This window comes from Chelonia mydas, chromosome 1, assembly GCF_015237465.2.
Source record: "Chelonia mydas isolate rCheMyd1 chromosome 1, rCheMyd1.pri.v2, whole genome shotgun sequence".
NCBI classification, from domain to species: domain Eukaryota; kingdom Metazoa; phylum Chordata; order Testudines; family Cheloniidae; genus Chelonia; species Chelonia mydas.
Genome location: NC_057849.1, coordinates 94,730,594 through 94,749,540, shown reverse-complemented (window position 1 = coordinate 94,749,540; position 18,947 = coordinate 94,730,594).

Sequence of the window (18,947 nt, the reverse complement as noted above, 5' to 3'; positions counted from 1 at the left end):
GACTAATAAACACACCACTATTCTTCCTGTCACTCAGGCCTGTAACCTGGGAGTTATCTTTGACTTATCTCATGCACTCATGTATGTTCATGCCAGTTCTTCCTATTCCACATTTCTAAGAGCCTTTCTCCATACAGCTAAAACTCCTTCAGATTCCATCATCTCCAGTCTTGATCACTGTAACCTCCACCTCACTGGCCTCCCTGACATGCACATCACCCTTCCATCTCCTGCCCATACAAACCCACAGTCACTAAAGATCTTATTCTTTGCCTGTCAGTCTGACCACCTCATTCTCTCTTGAAAGTCCTCCAGTAACAGGGAAAAACAGCCAAGAAAGGGTTAAGGACTGTCTACATGACCAAACGGGATTTAAGGGAAAGGACTATCTATCTCCTCTTTTCAAAGGCTGAGAGACAAAGGAAAAACTGCTACAGACTGCAGCCTACATCGGTCAGAATTGCTTTGTCTTGTGATGGAACAACAAATTGTGCCCTTAGGCAAGGGCCTGAAGCAGACTTGAACATGGCACTGGTTCTTTCCTGAGCTGGTGAGAAGGAGCCAACCAGTTTATACTCCTCCTGCTCTCCTGCCTCAATTTCTTGTGATGGCAACTTTATATAACTCCATTTGTCCACTTAGCCAACAATCATTTCTGCACTCATTCCCACGCTGCTCCCTATGCTTGGAACACTACCCTGAGCTGGTCTGCAAAGCTTCAACACTATCCTCATTTACATCTCTCTCTTGAAGATCCACTTCTTCTGGAATGCCTACAAGAAGACTGCTGTCTAATTCATCTACTTCTTTATTATCATTGATCAGCATTCATGAATGAACTACTTATTTATTGTATATAGAGGTAGGGGGGTATATGGACACTGTAACTGAAGCTGGGAATTGGTGTGAGAGAAAGATGAGAGAGCTGAATTCTGGACAGAGGACTGAGGGAAGAGAATTTACTTTATTTCACTTAAAAGTGAAAACACAGCTGTGTAATTAATGACAAGTCTATTATCACTGATCACATTTTCTTTAGCATTCTGAATACTTTTTTCTTCTTCAGCATGTTTTTCTTGATCCAATAAATTATCTCCTGCCACTGAAAACAATCCCACTTCTATCTTTTTTTTCATATGAAACACTTGAAGTTAGAAACCCACCATGGTTTCTACAACTAAATTAAAATCCAAAACCATCTTCTAATTCAGATGACTAAAATGCACAAACCAGTGAATTTTTCATCACTGTGAACATGATATACTTGCCACCTAACTCAATGGGAATTTTTACTTCATTAATAAGTCTGAGCCCTTTTTCTATTCCTACTCTTTGATTATCTAGTGTCTCAACCCTAAAATGCATTCTCCTTGTGTACCTCCTTACAGCAATTTATTGAAACTGAGTCTTTGGACCACAGACCTCCATCACTTTCCAGTCTTTTTTTCCCCTTACCAATCTCCTTTTTACTCCTTAGATTGCTAGGCATGTACAAGGAAAATGCATAGAAACGTATAATTTTCACATTCATTCATTCATTCATTCATTCATTCATTCCCTTGCTCGAATAGTTTGCCTACCACTTATCTCTATCAGTATCTATCTATCTATGTATCTCTCTATCTATCTCCGTAGTTATAGTACAGGGTTTTAGACAGAAACAGGCTTTTGACACAAGTTCATAATCATATGAGACCACAAGTCTGTTTATTGATATGATTTCCCATTTACCAATTGCAGTTTGAAGACAATAGTACAGTTCTATATATTGACTCAGCAGAGTTGCAATAAATCAGATCTTATCAAATTCTGGATACTCCTTTTAAAAAGTAACTAGTTTTTGTAATCTGAGATACAGTATTTCAGTTTTTTTGACTGTATTTCAAACAGTAATGGTGAAAAACTACTGATAGCAAAATGTAGAATAACTAGCCCATTAAGACCACCGAATGTTTCATTTCTTCATACATTTTATGCAAATTGGTAGTGAGTGGACTTAATCTGATTAGTTTCTTCCCTTTACTAATAAGGTGATCACTCTAAAGTTGAGGGAAGTGAAGTATTAAAACATTTCCCCATTAAATACTTATATATATTTGGAGATCTGATAGGCTGCACACTCAAGGAAGTGCACAATCTTTTTCAGTAACTTTGCCTAGAACTTTGTCAAATTGGAGAGCCACTCCCCCACTAAATGGCATCCACACAATAATCACTTTTGGGCTCTGATGTGTTGTGATCACTCTCTTCTCATTATTTTCTGGCTGCTGATAGGGAAGAGAATATTTCCCTCATCTCTCTTTCCCTCATCTCTCACTCTTTCCCCTCACTTTCTGGGTTCATGAGGAGACAAGGAGCAGTCCTGGTGTCTCTTGTTCAGTGTTATCTGACAGCTATGAACTCACATAGAAATGAACTGCACAGTAACCTATGGGGCTCTGAAGAGCTGCATCTGGTTTCAGAGCCACACAGTGGGAATACAGCCAACAACCGGAATAATGTAACTATGTGAACCCAAAGAGCTTCTGTCCAGTACAGCATTAAGAGAAGGGTGTTGACCAAAAGCTACTGTCCTGTTGTTCTAATTGGCTTTGACAACTGGCTGCATTCAAAGGTTTCGTCTAAGTGAGTGATTCTACACTACAGTGATAGGATAGGACTCAATGAGAAGAGCTGCTCTCCACATCTCTGAATGATATCTCATATCTTGTGTGAAAGCTGATATACCCTCCAACTCCACTGAAGCTATTTTAGTTAAGCTACAACAATTCAGTTGGCTAAATCCTTACTAGTGATATGTGGTTAGAGATCACCCAGAGCTGATACTGGGTCTGTGGATCTTGTCCTTAAGAAATGTTAAGATCCTTATTATTTTCTCAGCGATTTCAGTGGAAGTCTTAACAATAACTAAGGATGGACAGAGACGACATTGTCAGTAAGGACATTAATTCAAATGCGCATCAAAACGCATGACAGAGATTAATGACAAAAACCAGCTCTCCCACAAAAATTCTCATTCTAGCCGCACAACCTGTGATTAGTTCACTTAATCAAATTTCCAATTAAGCTGAAGACTACGTCAGGAAGGCACAAGTCATCTAATGGATAGTAGTAAGCATGGGCTAGTAGAGGAACAATTTAGGACTGGTGTTTGATGGCTGGAGTTATCCTGCCGTGAATTCCCTTGTGGAGGAAATTCTCAAATAGAGAGGATGTTTTGCCAAGAAAATTAGTTGGTTTTAATAATTACTATAATGTTACTGTTTTTTCAAGAGCTGATATCTTCAACTGAAATCAACATGACTATAGTTTCACAATGAACACTTAGAATCTGTAATATACAAGGTTCAAAGCTGTGTAGCTGTGGCTCCAGCACTGGGAGAGAGCTCTCCCAGCGCAGTAATAAAACCACCTCCGTGAGGGGCTTAGCTATCAGTGCTGGAAGTCTGGCTCCACTACCTACACTGTGCACTGTCTACACTACCACTTTATAGCGCTGAAACTTGCAGCGCTCAGGGGGGTGTTTTTTCACACCCCTGAGTGAAGAAAGTTTCAGCGCTGTAAGTGGCAGTGTAGACAAGGCTTTAGTCTCATAGTTAAGGCCCTAGACTGGGACTCAAGACATCTGGGTTCAAATTCCCACCCCTACCATAGACTTTCTGTGTGACTTTGAACAAGTTACTTAATTGCTGTGTGCCTCAGTTTCCCATCTGTAAAATGAGGATAATAGAAAGACAGAAAAGTAGGGCTGGACAGGTCATTTAGTTCAGCCCTCTGTGCTGAGGCAGGACCAAGTAAACCTAGACCATCCCTGACAAGTGTTTGTCCAACCTGTTCTTAAAAAAACTCTAGTGATGGGGATTACACGACCTCCCTTGGAAGCCTATTCCAGTATTTAAATACCCTTATGGTTAGAAAGTTTTTCCTAATATTTAGCTTAGATCTCTCTTGCTGCAGATTAAGCCCATTACTTTTTGTCCTAACTTCACTGGACATGGAGGACAATTGATCACTGTCCTTCTTATAACAGCCCTTAGCATCGTTGAGCTCAGGTGCCCCCTCAGTCTTCTTTTCTCCAGACTAACCATGCCCAGGTTTTTAACCTTTCCTCACAGATCAGGTTTTCTAAACTGTTTCTAAATCATTTTTGTTGCTCTTCTCTGGACTCTCAATTTATCCACATCTTTCCTAAAGTGTGGCACCTAGAACTGGACACAATGTTCCAGCTGAGGCCTCACCAGTGCTGAGAAGTGAGGGACATTTACTTCCCATGTCTTACATATGACAATCCTGTTAATACACCTCAGAATAATATTAGCCTTTTCACAACTGCTTCACATTGACTGACTCATATTCAATTTGTGATCCACGATAACCCCCAGATCCTTTTCAGCAGTACTACCACCTAGCCAGTTATTCCCCATTTTGTAGTTGTGTGCTTGATTGATTTTTCCTTCCTAAATGTATTACTTTGCACTTGTCTTTACTGAATTTCATCTTGTTGAATTCAAACCAATTTGTCAAAGTAGTTTTGAATTCTAATCCTGCCCTCCAAAGTGCTTGCAATCCCTCCCAGCTTGTCCTATGCAAATGCCAGCATATTCTGCATTCCATTAGTCAAGTCATTAAAGAAAATACTGAATAGTACCAGAATCAGGACTGATCCCTGCAGGACCCCACTAGATATGGCCTCCCAGTTTGACAGCAAACCATTTGTAACTACTCTATGAGCATGGTATTACAACAAGTTATGCACCCACCTTATAGTAATTTCACCTAAATCACATTTCCCTTGCTTATGAGAATGTCATGTGGCACTGTGTCAAAAGTTTTACTAAAATCTAACTATACCATGTCTACTGCTTCCCCCCATCTAGTAGGCCAGCAGTCCTATCAAAGGAAATTAGGTCAGTTTGGCATGATTTGTTCTTGACAAATCCATGCTGCCTATTCCTTATAACTCTATTATCCTCTAGGTGCTTACAAATTGAAAGATTAATAATTTGCTCCAGTATCTTTCCATGTATCAAAGTTGGCTGACTGGTCTGTAATTCCGCAGGTCCTCTTTGTTCTCCTTCTTAAAGATAGGTACTATGTTTGCCCTTCTCCAGTCCTCTAGCATCTCGCCTATCCTCCAGGAGTTCTCAAAAATAATCACTAATGATTCTGAGATTACTTCAGCTAGTTTCTTAAGTACCATGAGGGTATTTCATCAGGTGAATTATCCCTTATCTGCCAACTGCAGGGGTCTTGCCACTTTCACTGAAGCATCTGTGTGATCTAGTAGGGCAATTCCTATGTTCTGGTGTCTTGTCTGTTCAGATTGTAAACTCTTTGGGGCAAGGACTGTCTCTTATTATGTATTTACACAGTACCAACCGCAAGGGGAGGCCTGATCTCAGCTGGGGCCTCTAAGCATGACTAATAGAAATAAGTAACCACACATTTATTTATTGTTTACAAGCACATTAATTATATGTCTATTCATTTGTGTATAATAGCTCTACTTTACCAATGATATAAGGCCTTTCTCCTCTGTATGTCAAGACCAGTCTGAAACTATGTACCAGGGTCACATATTCCTGTATTGAAATAAACTTGAAAAAAGTACATTTATATTTTTAAATAAGTGGCAAAGCTCCTTGCACATCTATGGGTGTTGGCCAATTCTTCAGCTTAAGACTTCTTTTTTTGTCTTGTTTAATTTGCTCCCTAATCATCATCTCTCTGCTCAGAACGACTGAGAGCACAGCCCACTTTTTCAGATGGAAGCTGGAGTCTGCAGCCTGTTTGGAGGCCACTTTAAATACCCCTGCAACAGGAACATGTTCAATGGATAACTTATCTTCACCAAATTATTTTCCAAGGTATTTGTTCAAGAAGGCTCCGCACTTCAATGATACATGTATTCTTTTGATATCAAGAAAATGTAGTCATCTTCTGGTTCTATTATTCCACTGTGTTGGATTTCTAATGAATTTTACCTTTTGCTGCACCGGGAATTTATTCTTTAAACAAAAGTATTACTTTAACAGGTCCTCAATTTAAAATGGCTTCATGGTATTTCTGAACTTGCTTTCTCTCCAGTTTCCTTCTATTAAATACTTCTGTTCCTTGGCTGTGTTTCCCTCATGTAGGATACAACAGGTAAGAAGAGCTACAGAAGCAGGATACCTCATACTATCCATCCTGAAACACTCAGCTAAATCTCCACAGGCTCTTGGCAAGAAAGTCCATATGGTTCGAAAGCTGAGTGGCTCCAAAACATGGTTACTTGCTTCTTCCCAAGCCAGTTGGTGTCGAGTGGACTGAGTACAGGCTTTACAAATCAAAAGAGGTAGCTTCTATTCCCAATCCCAAGTCACATAAAACCAGATTTGACATCCAATGAAAGCAGTCCTTCAATCTCTTTGTCCTTCATTTACTTGCCAGGAAAATGGGGAATCAGTTCCACCCTTTGTGCAGTAGCTTCAAAATTTCAACCCTAGAATTTGGGAGTCTGGAGCTGCTGCTGAGTAGGTTTCCTCCTTTATAATGCTAGCAGTGCACTGGGGGCATGGAGTTCTGGGTGGGCTTTGTGCTGCAGAAGGAGCAAAGCCACAAATGGACCTCAAAAAATAATAGGGATTATTATAGGGAATTTTATCTGAAAGCCCTGTATTACTGCAGCAATATCATATTACAAAAGCCACTTTCGCCCCAACATTATGATGCAACATGCTATGAAAGGAGAAGAAATGAAAAACAATGTCTCAATGGCTTCATTTCTTTTAATACCTAATTTTCAAAGAGATCCTGGAACTTAATGTAAGAGAATTCCAAGGTACAGAGGAAAAGGCACTCTCTCTTCAGCTCCCGCAAGTACACATTTTAGCAGTGATTATGCTAATTCTGGCCTGAAGTCCCTGTAAATGGTTGGATAGCCACTTACCTCAGTTGTCTTGAACTCTGTATAAGCAGCCTGAAACAGGAGAAAATTAATTATGCTCACAATATATTACTAGTTGTCAGTGACGAGTGATGTCGATAAAGCTGGTAATCATTTTGTAGATTTGCCTTAAATGCAAGGTAGTGTGATATACCTCATTCATTTTGCTTGAAAGTTATCCTTTGTGCGGACAAGTACCATTGTTACTCTATCACATAAAGAATGACGTATGTTTAAAATAAGTAATTATTAATCTAACTTATTTAACTACTTAATGAAAATTTTTATTTCCACAGAACATGCTTAATAGGATGATGATTGATGATTATTACAGCATGCATTTCTAAGGTGTCCATCACTGAAGCACTGGAAAGCACATTTTTAAAAAAAATGCTAAATACGGAATCCTATAAAAGAACCCCAATGCTCCCCTCCTCCTCCTCCTCCTCCTCCTCCTGAGTGGGGAACGGATTCATGGGGAATCATCAAGAGTATATTGCTAAAGAGCCTCCAGAACTTCATCAGCTGCAGGATTGGACAGAGAGTGAGGTCTTGAAGCTCTATCCTATAGATAGCTCTGGTTGACTTAGCTGGATCTCCTGTGAAAGTGAGGTCCACAGATAATTTTTGCCATTATTCACCCTGCTCCTTATTGAAGACAGACAGTTTTAAATTATACGATCTAAAATCTGGCAGTTACATATAACTAAAAATGCTACACAGTTACATAATTAACTGAGAACTGTTTACAGCTTATATGGGAAAATTTAAAGCTATTGACTGATAAGCCATATGACAATCTGCAACAAATGCTGGTTCCCAACCAAATCTTCCAATTCAGAAGTAGTGATCCACCAAACACTAACTGGGAATCACTTCAAAAGAGGTTTCCTGAATCAGAGAAGTCCAAAATTTTATTTTTGCCAGTTGATGAAAGTTTTGAAAAGATTAAGGGTCCCAAACTTAGAGTCCAACAGAGCTATGCTCAGTGAATGAGCTAGGTGAGGAAGGGGTTAGGAGGGCAAGGGAGGGAAAGCTAAGCCCATGAAATTCAGCTTTGATAAATGTAAGTTAATTCATACTGGCAAAAAGAATCTAAACTACTAACAGTAGCTAGACATGGGCCTTATTCAAACCCCTGCATCCAAACACCCCTGCACATTGATGTCGTTCAAAATCTGAATATTTCTGTGCCTCAGTTTCTTTCTCTATCTATAAAATGGGGATAATACTTATCTACCTCATAGAAATGTTGTGTGGAGTACTTGGTAAATGTTTTTGTAGTGATCTGAAGGCATAACATTCTAAATGTTGTGAACCTGGGGAGAACTAAGGTGTGGGCAGCAATCCCTTAGATATGGGCCAGTGATGGAGGCAGGATACAGGATCTGATGGGCCAACTCTATGATCTAGCACAGCAAATTCTATGTTCTTAAATAAATGTTAATTCAAAGGAAATTGTAAACTGCGGCCGAAACCTTTCTAACATGTGTTCCAAAAATTAAGCACTTAAATCCACATTTAGGCACCTAGATTCATGGACTCATGGAGTTAAAGGCCGGAAGAGACCATTACATCATCTAATCTGGCTACTTTATCTCACAGGCCACTCAATTTCACACAGTTGCTCCAGTGTTGAACCCAGTAACTTGTGTTGGGGTAAAGTATGTCTTCCAGAATGGCATCTAGTCTTGATTTGAAGACACCAAGAGATGGGAAATCTACCACTTCCATTGATAGTTTGTTCCAGTGGCTAATCAACCTCACTGTTAAAAATGTGTGTCTAATTTCTAATTTGAATTTGTCTGCTTTTAATTTCCAGACACTGGTTCTTGTTATGCCTTTCTCTGATTGATTATGGAGCCCATTAGTACCTGGTATTTTCTCCCCATGAAGGTACTTAAACACTGTAATCAAGTCATCTCTCAATCCTCTTTTGGATAAACTAAAGAGATTGAGCTGTTTAAATTTCTCACTTCAAGGCATTTTCTCAATCCCTCAAATCATTTGTGGCTCTTTGTTGCACCTTTCCCAATTTTTCAACATCTTTTTAAAATGTGGACACAAAACCTGCAGGCAGTATCCCAGTATCAATCTTATCAATGCTGCTAACTGAGGTAAAATCATCTTTCTACTCCAATCGTTTCTTTCCTGTTCATACATCCCGTGATCACAATAGCTTTTTGTCAGTTGTCACACTGGGAGCTCATGTCGAGCTGCTTGTCCACTATGACTCCTAAATCCTTTCTGGAGTCACTTCTTTCCCGAATACAGAAAATATATTGACAAACAATATATAGGGAACCTATAATGATTTGGAGGCAGGGTACCTGTCTAGCTGTAAAGCACCACGCACTCCAATTGTACTCTATCAATAATAAACAGTATTAATAATTATAATATACAAGAATTATGTTGTTTCAAACAGCCTCTCTGTAACAAAAATCTGCACATTCTTCTTATTTACATATCATGACAAGTGGCCGCCAAGCACACAGTCACTGAGGTTATCAATAAAAGCAAAAGCAAGAAACGGCAAAAGCAAAAATACAAATAGTACCCCAACTAATACAGCAGTCTGGGTTTCCTAGTGCCACCCCCAACTTCTCTCTAGATATATATATTCAATGAATAGATATGTATTGCACAGGAACAATAAATAATAATAAATGTAAGTGAAGAAATTTATAGGTGAATCTCAATCACTAAACTAAATAGATATTGTTTGTAATTAGCATTACATCATTTATGAGTTACTACTTTTTCGTATTCAACAAAAAGAAGAAAAGTGAAATGATTCTCAGTTTATTAATACATTTGGAAATGAAAGACAAATGTATCTTTTATTTAATCAAATCCTATACTAAGAGCAGAAACAGCCTATGATTTCATCCTACTTTATATGGTACCAGATAGGAAACACAAATTTCCCTCAAGAAACCCTGCAAAACATGCAGCAGTCAATGAAGCAGGAGTTATGGTCAAAAGCTTAAAGAATGGGACTCAACCACGTGTTTAAAGTTAAGTACATGGTTATGTGCTTTGCTGCACTGAGGCTGATAATTTAAAATTTGCAAATTCTTTCCTGATAAATTACGATTAATCTAAAAAATGAACATATAAAATGGCATTGTGTTTTCAATGCTTATTAACCCATCTATTATTTTTAATCTATATAAATGGTTTCTTAATGTATTATATTGCATATATCGTTACGACAGTGGTTTCTTCAATTTTGCTGAATGAAGAGTAGTCAAAACACAAATATGTTCTCTTTTCTTAACTTCTTAGTTCAGCTACATACTACCTTCCTTTGACTCTCTGAGAATATACAATATTTGTAAAATAATTTTGGAAAAACAAAGTAGTATGGGAAATCATCTGTTTGATGACAATTCATGAATAGAAAAAAAGCATACATCTGATGAATAATTGTTCACTGCAAATAATTCACACAGCACTAGTTAGTTCTTTAGTTTGAGCATACATTACATGCACCATGCAATACAGTAGCAGTTTGTCATTTTACTGCTGGCTATAGTTATCCATATGAGGCAGTCACTGCTCATGTAAAAGTGGGGGAGGTGTGTCAGTAATGTGCGGGAGGGGGCTCTGGGCTGGGGTGGGAGGAAGTACGGGAGGGAGTGTCAGGGCATGGCTGAGGGTGCAGGCTCTGGGGTGGGGCTGCAGATGAAGGATTTGGGGTAAAGAAGGGGGCTCCAGGCTGGGACTGAGGGGTTCGGAAGGCAGGAGGGGGATCAGGGCTGGGGCAGAGGGTTGGGGTGTGGGAGTGTGTGTGTGTGTGGCTCAAGGGTGCAGGCTCTGGGCAGCACTTACCTGAAGCAGCTCCCGGAAGCAGCAGCATGTCCCTCCTCCGGCTCCTATGCGGAGGGGCGGCCAGGTGGCTCTGATGCCCGCTGCCGCATCTGCAGGCGCTTCCCCTGCAGCTCCCGTTGGCCACAGTTCCCAGCCAGGAGGAGCTGTGGGGGTGACACTTGGGCCAGGGGCAGCGTGCGGAGCCCCCTAGCTGCTCCTATGCATCCCTGGAAGGGGGATATGCCGCTGCTTCCCGAAGCCGCGCAGAGCAGCCCCTGACCCTGCTTCCCAGCTGGAGTGCCGGAGCTGGGCAATCCCCAAACCACGGTCCCCAGTGGGAGCTTGAGGGCCAGATTAAAACAGCTGGCAGGCCAGATGCGGCCAGCGGGCCATAGTTTGCCCACCCCTGGGCTATGACATGGACCAGCAGCAGCGCCGCATAAAAGCCATGGAGGTGCAGCAGTCATAGCAGAAGGCCAAGGAGGCCAACAATCAATCCAGTACCGAGCTTTTACAAATTTCTGCATGCCATCCTCGACGGAGACCTCCCCCTTCCCACTAGCACCATGGATACTTCTGAGGAACCCAACTCACAGGCCCCTGCTGTGAACAGCGATGAGGAGGAACTGGAAGAGGGAGAGGAGATGGAGTATGGGGGACAGGTGACTGGGGGATCCAGCTGTGCAGCGAGCCAGGACCTGTTTTTTTACTCCACTGCAGTCCAGCCCATCCCACCAGTCGAGCACAGATGAGCCAGATGCATGGGAAGGAAACTCTGGTAAGTATGCAGTTTGCTTTGAAATGGCACCCCCAAAGTAGCAGGATACATCTTTTGAATTACTCATTTTTACTTGTGCTAGAAGAGGTAGTGGAACAACCAAGAGAAGCAGAGTTGCTATCTGCTTTTCATTCCCCTCTAGAGTTAGGCAGTGGGGACCAGGCGGAGCAATTCATTTACGTGAACTGCCCGTTTACGTGTCCCATGACTCCTCCATAGAGATCTCAATGAAACTTTCATGGAGGTATTCTGCAATCGTCTGCCGAAGGTTTCTGGGGAGGGCTGCCTTATTTCTTCTGCCATAGTAGGCCACTTTCCCATGCCACTCAGTGATTACTTCAGCAGCACCATTGGGCCCAGATAGCACTGGGTCTCCAGTAGCAGCTGTGCTCCCTCTGCCTTTGTCAGGAGTGAGGTGCCAGCTAAAATCACCTCACCTGTGGAAAACAGTGCCACTATTCAGGTCCATGGCTTTATACATTTAGAATCATGCACAGCAATCTAGTCTCCAAGGAAGCATCATGACCCCCATGGCTCCTCTTGTGGCTCTGCAAGTACTGCAGGATTGTGTCCCAGTGCTTGCAATGCTCATGACAATAGGACAGAGCTGTCCAGGTTCCATGCACAGGTTTGTGGGATTTTGAAGAAAAGCTGTGAAAATGATGGCAGGCATATGGAATTATGGGATGGAGAACGCTGCATTACAGGAAGTTGACCCCGTGTTACCAGTCACTGCTGTGTGACTCGTTTCAGCCCCATCAGGCATTGCAAAAAAATTCCCAAAAGACCCCGTGCTGGATGGTGGCCAGATGCACAGTGTGATACCTATCTCTGATGCGCTGCACTCTGCATTGGTATAAGCACTACTGGTGAGGACGTGCGTTGTCGATACAAGAAGCCAAGTGTAACCGTGCAAGCGACGTAATGACTGTGACAGTTGTATGCCGATGTTCCTTAGGTCTATATTCATTTGTAGTGTAGTCATGGCCCCTCTCACCAGCAGAAGTTGGTCCAGTAGAAGACACCCACCTTGTCTTTCTAACAAGTGCTGCTAGATATTTAAACAACTAAGAAAACGAGGGGCTAGATTCTGCCTCAACTTACATCCCCTGCTACAAATTGAAGCCTCTGAGTTAGGTAAGATGTAAATCTGACTCAATATCCCTGTTACTGTACTCTTAGAATTAAATCTAAGCAGGTGCAATACAAGCTCCTTACAATACAAGCAGGTGCAATACAAGGTGCAGCTAAGGCTCAAGGATGACGGCAGGACCAAACAAAAGCAGTATAAATCTCAGCCACGGAGGGCTGAGTGAAAGATGTGAGCTTTATGGAAGGATTTGTGGAGGTGGTGAAGACAGCATGCCACACAGAAAGATGGCAGACGTTCCAAGTTTAGGATTTTGCACCCCATCCCACTGATTTTCTTCACTATGTCATGTTCCAGTGCTGTCTGATGCTGTAATACCCTGCTCCAGGAAAAGGACAGTCTTTAAAAATTACTGCAGAACCTGGTGTGATAAGTCAGTTTAAGATTCTGGGTTTTTCATTAATTGGTTTGTTTTTAACTTCCCCCCCCCCCCAGGACAGGGCAGAACAAAAAGAGCAGAACAAAAAAATAATCTGCTGTAAGGAAAATCTAGGTTAAATATTAGGAGAGAGTTAACTATAAGAAGATTTTGGCAACAAAAGAAGCTGCTAGAGAGATGTTTAAAGGTAGTTACTCATCTATTACAGGTGGTTCTAAGTTCTTGCAAAAACTTAAACTTAGATTTTAACAGTATTATAAATACATTTGCACAGCCTATCAAAACCCCCTTTGAAACTGTTTTCAACTGCAACAGATGGTTTCTGGTCAGTAGACTACTGGCCTCCACCCACACAGCATGATGGCAAAAGTGTAAGCAAAGTCTCATTTTAATTGAGAAGTAAAATTATTTAAAATTATAATGCATTTTGCAGAATAAATTGCTGTAGTGTTATCTAATTATTTAATTGGACTGGTGCTAGTTACAATTTCCGACTTACCTCAGGGTTGCATAATGTAATATATTGTAGGGTCCAATCCACATCTCTTATGTATGTGATTCTCCATTAAGATAAAAGGGAGTTTCACAGACACAAGAACTGAAGGATGGAGGCAATAAATAAAAGGAACCATAAAAAGAGAATTTCTGGTGAGCAAAGCTTTTCCCATAAAATTTAAAGAAATTCAATAAAGGTTGGTAGACCTAAGTTTGACCTGGCATTTTTAATATGATAATTTTTCAGTCCATATGATTTTTACATGTGTCATATTGTTTCCACATTTAATGCCTTCACACTTTTCTTCATCTTAAATAAAATTACAAGCTAATGCAGGCATCCTGAGGGTCGGAGGAGGACAATTTTGACATGGAACAACATTTCAGGTTTCATTTTTCTCTTTTACAGCTTGGATTATACAGTTTCTAGATGTACAGGTAGAATAAGAATAGAGCAGGAAATGGCAACAGGCAAAATGTTACGGTTACCTTTCAAGTGAAATCAACAAATTTCCCCTTTAACTTTCTGAATATTATATACTGCACATATATAATACAATTTTGTTCAGTGTAACATTTTTCATCCTGATTGTATGTTAAACTGTTTTATAGAGTTAATGTAAGCAATAAAATAAAGTAATAAATTTTAAAAAACCTATTGGCCCCAGTCTTCCCCACACAGGAATAAATATGTAGGGAAACTCTTAAAGGGTCAAACTATGAAGTTTCTTCTAAATTCTCCCATCAGGCTGACAAAGTTTGCACACCCCTCATGGGAGCCTTCTGAGACAAAGGGCATCCATGTGAGATCGCTTGCCTCCATATTTTGACCCACTTACCAGCTCCCACTAACAACTAGAGGAGACAGATTTCAGAGTGGTAGCCATGCTAGTCTGAATCAGCAGAAAGAACGAGGAGTACTTGTGGCACCTTAGAGACTAAAAAATTTATTTGAGCATAAGCTTTCGTGGGCTGAAGCCCACTTCATGGAAAATACAGTAGAATGATAGATAGATATATATACAGAGAACTTGAAAAAATGGGGGTTCCCATACCAACTCTTAACGAGACCAATCGATTAAGGTGGGCTATTATCAGCAGGAGAAAAAAAACTTTTGTAGTGACAAACTATAGGAGATGTGCTGACAGGGGCGCCCTCACCACCAACCTCCTCCAGAATCCACTCCACTTCAACCCACTGAGAGGGAGCAGTCTACATCACTGCAGACTCCGTCAGCAGCAAAGTGAGCTGATTTGAGCTGCTGATTGGCTATGGGGATAGAAACTAGCATAGTTTGGCCATCCTCTCTTCTCCTTCCCATCGTGCCCTTTCCAAGGGCCTGGTGCAATGACCACTGAAGTAAAAGGGAGCCTTTTGATTGACTTCAATGAGCATTGGATCACATTCCAAATCTGTGGAACTGAGACTGTGAAGAACGCCCCGGGAGGGGATCTCTATGGGGTTTGTAGAGCACAGAGCTACTGGAAGGCTGTTTCAGACAGCAGGATCTGCAGAGAAGAAAGCTCTTGCACAAATGGATGGACAATAGTGAGTGCAAAGGATCATTTTAAAAATCATATACTGTAACCCTGACAGTGCCATTTTAAATAAGAACATAGCAAGAGTCCCCCTTTCTAACCATAGATATTTGTATATACAATAGGTGCACAAGCAACTGCATATATTCTTAATATCATGAAGAAGATTAGCACAAAAACAATGAGTAAGAAGGAGTCACAGGACTAAATGGCAGACATGAAAGATGTGGTCAGCATCCACTGGAATAGTTTTTTCTCACAAATCACCCACCAACATCCTGACACACGAATACCACTTTTATTTGTATCTCTGCCAATTGCCATATATGTCAGTTTAGTAATGGCTTCTATCCTTAACTGGCACCAGCCTGGATCTCAGAACGTTTCTGCTCTTCAGAGATGAAAGAGGAGCGAAATGTGTGATGTGCCAAGGAGAAGTAACAGAATGCAGGATAAATGTCAACAAAAGTCTCTTAGCACTAAAATACAGTCATGATATGTGAAACCATATGCAGAGGTCAGATACCCATATTGAAATGCATCATTTATGAAGATAAGGGTTGCAGTTAGAACTTTTTCTGTCCTTTATGGGTGAATTTATAAAGTGGTTGTTATAATTTTAACTATTACTTCTTATGGGACCTTAAAATTGAACTAGTGTATTATTAATATTTTAATAGACACCTGATTTTTCTGCTCTTCTTCCTTCACTGAGTTGATGACCACAATACACGTGTGACATGGACTCTGTGACTATGTATAGTAAGAGGCAGTCTGTGCCCTGAAGAACTTACAATCTAAATAGACCCATAGAGTGGAAGCAAAAGGAAGTATTATGACCCCCTTTTACTGATGAGTAACTGACAGACTTGATTGGGAATTTTCCAACAAAATTGTTTTGTCAGAAAATGCTGAAATGGTTGGTTTTGACAAATCTCCCAGTTAAAAAAAATGTTACAACATCCCTTTCTGACATTTTCAATATGAAAAAGTTTCATTATTCGGTTTGAAATTGAAATGTTAGTTTATTTACACTAAAAAGGGTTAATTTTTAAAGGCCAAAATAAAAATGAAAGATTTTAAAATTATTGAAACAAAACATTTTGATTGACTCAATCTGAAATTCTTTCGGGTTATCAGTTGGTAAACATTTTTGAGATTTTGCATTTTTATCAGAATTTGGGATGAGAAAAAATGTTTGAAATCTGGAAAACTCACTGGATAGGAAATCAATAAAATAGATTCTGAGGCCAGAAGGAACCATTGTGATCATCTGGTCTGACCTCCTGTATAGCACAGGCCATAGAACTTCCCCAAAATAATTCCCAGCCTTAGTGACTAAGGTGCAGAGTATTGAAGTGACTTGCCCAAGGTCACATAGGAAGTCTGTGGCAGAGCTGGGAATTAATCAGAGAGCTCCAGAGTCTCAGTCCTGTACCTTTAACTATAAGACCCTCTCCGAAGATCATAAAAAGAATTTAGAAAATTAAATTATATTAAATTTTGCTCCTTAGGGCTAATCTTCAGTAACACAATAAATCAAAAACCATAATCTGGAACAGAGTTTACTTACACCTCTTAGAGACAGGCAGCATCTAGCTCATCCAGCCAGCCAGACCACCTATATATTGGTAGGCGGAAATACTCCTGTTTGGCAGAAGTGCACTGAAGAATGAAATATTGCAAGAAAAGAATATCCTGTCTATAACCCACCATTTGGTTCACAACAATATAAAAATGCAAAACCTAAATCTAAACAAAAAATGTTGGTAAGAGTGAGGCTTGAGAATGAACAGATTTCTTTATGGACTAGAAGTCACCAGCAATAAATGGAAACTTAGACCAGTGGATTGATAAGTGTGGGTCTTGGTATTCTCTGAATATAACTGAATAATAAGGCTTTATAATTGTTAACCATTTAGGAAATTAGTGTAGGGGTCTGTTTTCCCCACAAAGAAAATTTATAGCTCCTATTAAAAATAAGGCCTTACACTGAGATAGTGTCTTTTATCCTAAAGAGTTTTACTAACTATATACACATTACAGCTGAAGTAAGAATAGAAAAAAAATACCTGATATTGACAAAGAATTTCAATTTGAATATATCTTCAACCCTTCCATGTCTGCCTTCCACGACTATCAATCTCTCAAGTTTTACTGAGAAAAATACTTCTTGAAATGTAAATGGTAAGCTCAAATGTTCTTATATTCACTGGAAGCAAATTCTGAACTGTACAATCACTTGTTATATTTGAAACCTGAAATCTGCACTGTGTTGGTAAGTTATCCACCCAGGGAACAGAAACAATGTCAGCTGACTTAGGTAATTAAAACAGGAATTTTGAAGATCAAAAGTTAAATATTCACAATCAACTGTGTGTGAGATATTAATACAGAAAAAAATGGGAAAAACTTTAATTTTGAATGATGAATAAATCTGAGAATTTTGGAATCTGTTTGTGGACATTTTCCAAACAGAAAAAAGGAGAAATCAACACCTATATTAATTAATACACATTTTAGCTCTAGTACTATCTAAGGAATCATTTACCCCATTACTGAAATATAGGCAACTGTGGGTTGCAAGACAAAAGGTAAGCATTCAATACAATGTGCAATGCTAGGAGCCAGGAGGCAAAGGTATGGCCAAAGACATGAAGGCAAACCTTCACTCTTATGAAAAGTGCCCTAGGATTTTTAATATCCATGCCGAGTAGACAGGTTCTCTGTGTGTAAACTTGGATCCAAAAAAGCCCTACACAGTTGGTTCCATAGAAATATAATGATCTATAAGAGTAATACATAGCACTTAACATTTTCAAAGTGCTTTATAAATATTAACTAATTCATCCTTATGACACCCATGTGAGGGAGCTAAATAAGTGTTATTGTCTCATTCATACGGATAGGAAACTACATCAGAAAGGAATAAACAACTTTCCCCTGGCCAAAGAGGGAGCAGTGTAAGAGCCAGGATTAGAATTCAAGAAATCTTAGTTCTCAAACCACAGCTCTCTGTCCCTGAATGACCAATGGCTGAGTCGACTGCCAGCATTCAAGCGTGTGGTTCCAGTGAGCCTAGAAATGTCAAATCTGAGTCTTAGGGCCGATCTACTACACTGAGGGAGAGCTTCTCTCATCAGCATAGTTAATCCTCCTCCATGAGAGGCGTAGCCTATGTCGATAGGAGAAGCTCTCCTGTCGACAGAGCTCTGTTTACACCAGGGGTTAGGTCACTATAACTGCATTGCTGAGAGGTGTGGATTTTTCACATCCCTGAGCAACATAGTTATACCAATGTAAGTTTATAATGTAGACCTGGCCCTCGACCACTGACTTATCTCCTCCATGAAAGTGACCCATGTACTGGAGCGGTGCAAAGGAACTAGAAAGCAGTTGGACCTAGCCAGCTGAAAATTTCCCAGGCATGGAAGAGCTCTTAGCATGAGGCGATTTACCTGGCCTCTGAGCCACTCCTGTTATCCCTGGCACAGAGTGGGATACTCTGTTCAGCTGGCATACTGTCCCTTAAGGACTGTAGCCGGCTGGTATAAAATTAGAGCAGCCTCCAAGATGCTCTAACCCATGCAGGATGTTAGCAGGGTACAGCTCTGCCCTGTGAATCAGACAGCCAGACAGTCCCCTGTCCTTCTGGTACAACAGAATATGGGCCTTCAACTATTATGAGCCACCAAAAGAAAGAGGCTTTTTGTGGTATGTCTGGTTTTTGTGTGGATAGTTTCCAATGAATGCCATTATTTTATCTCTGTTAAATATACACCATGACGGTATAGATCAGGTCTTGGCTAGGTTTGATTGGTTTGGGTTTTTTGGAGGACCAACAGAGTGCATAGAAGGTATT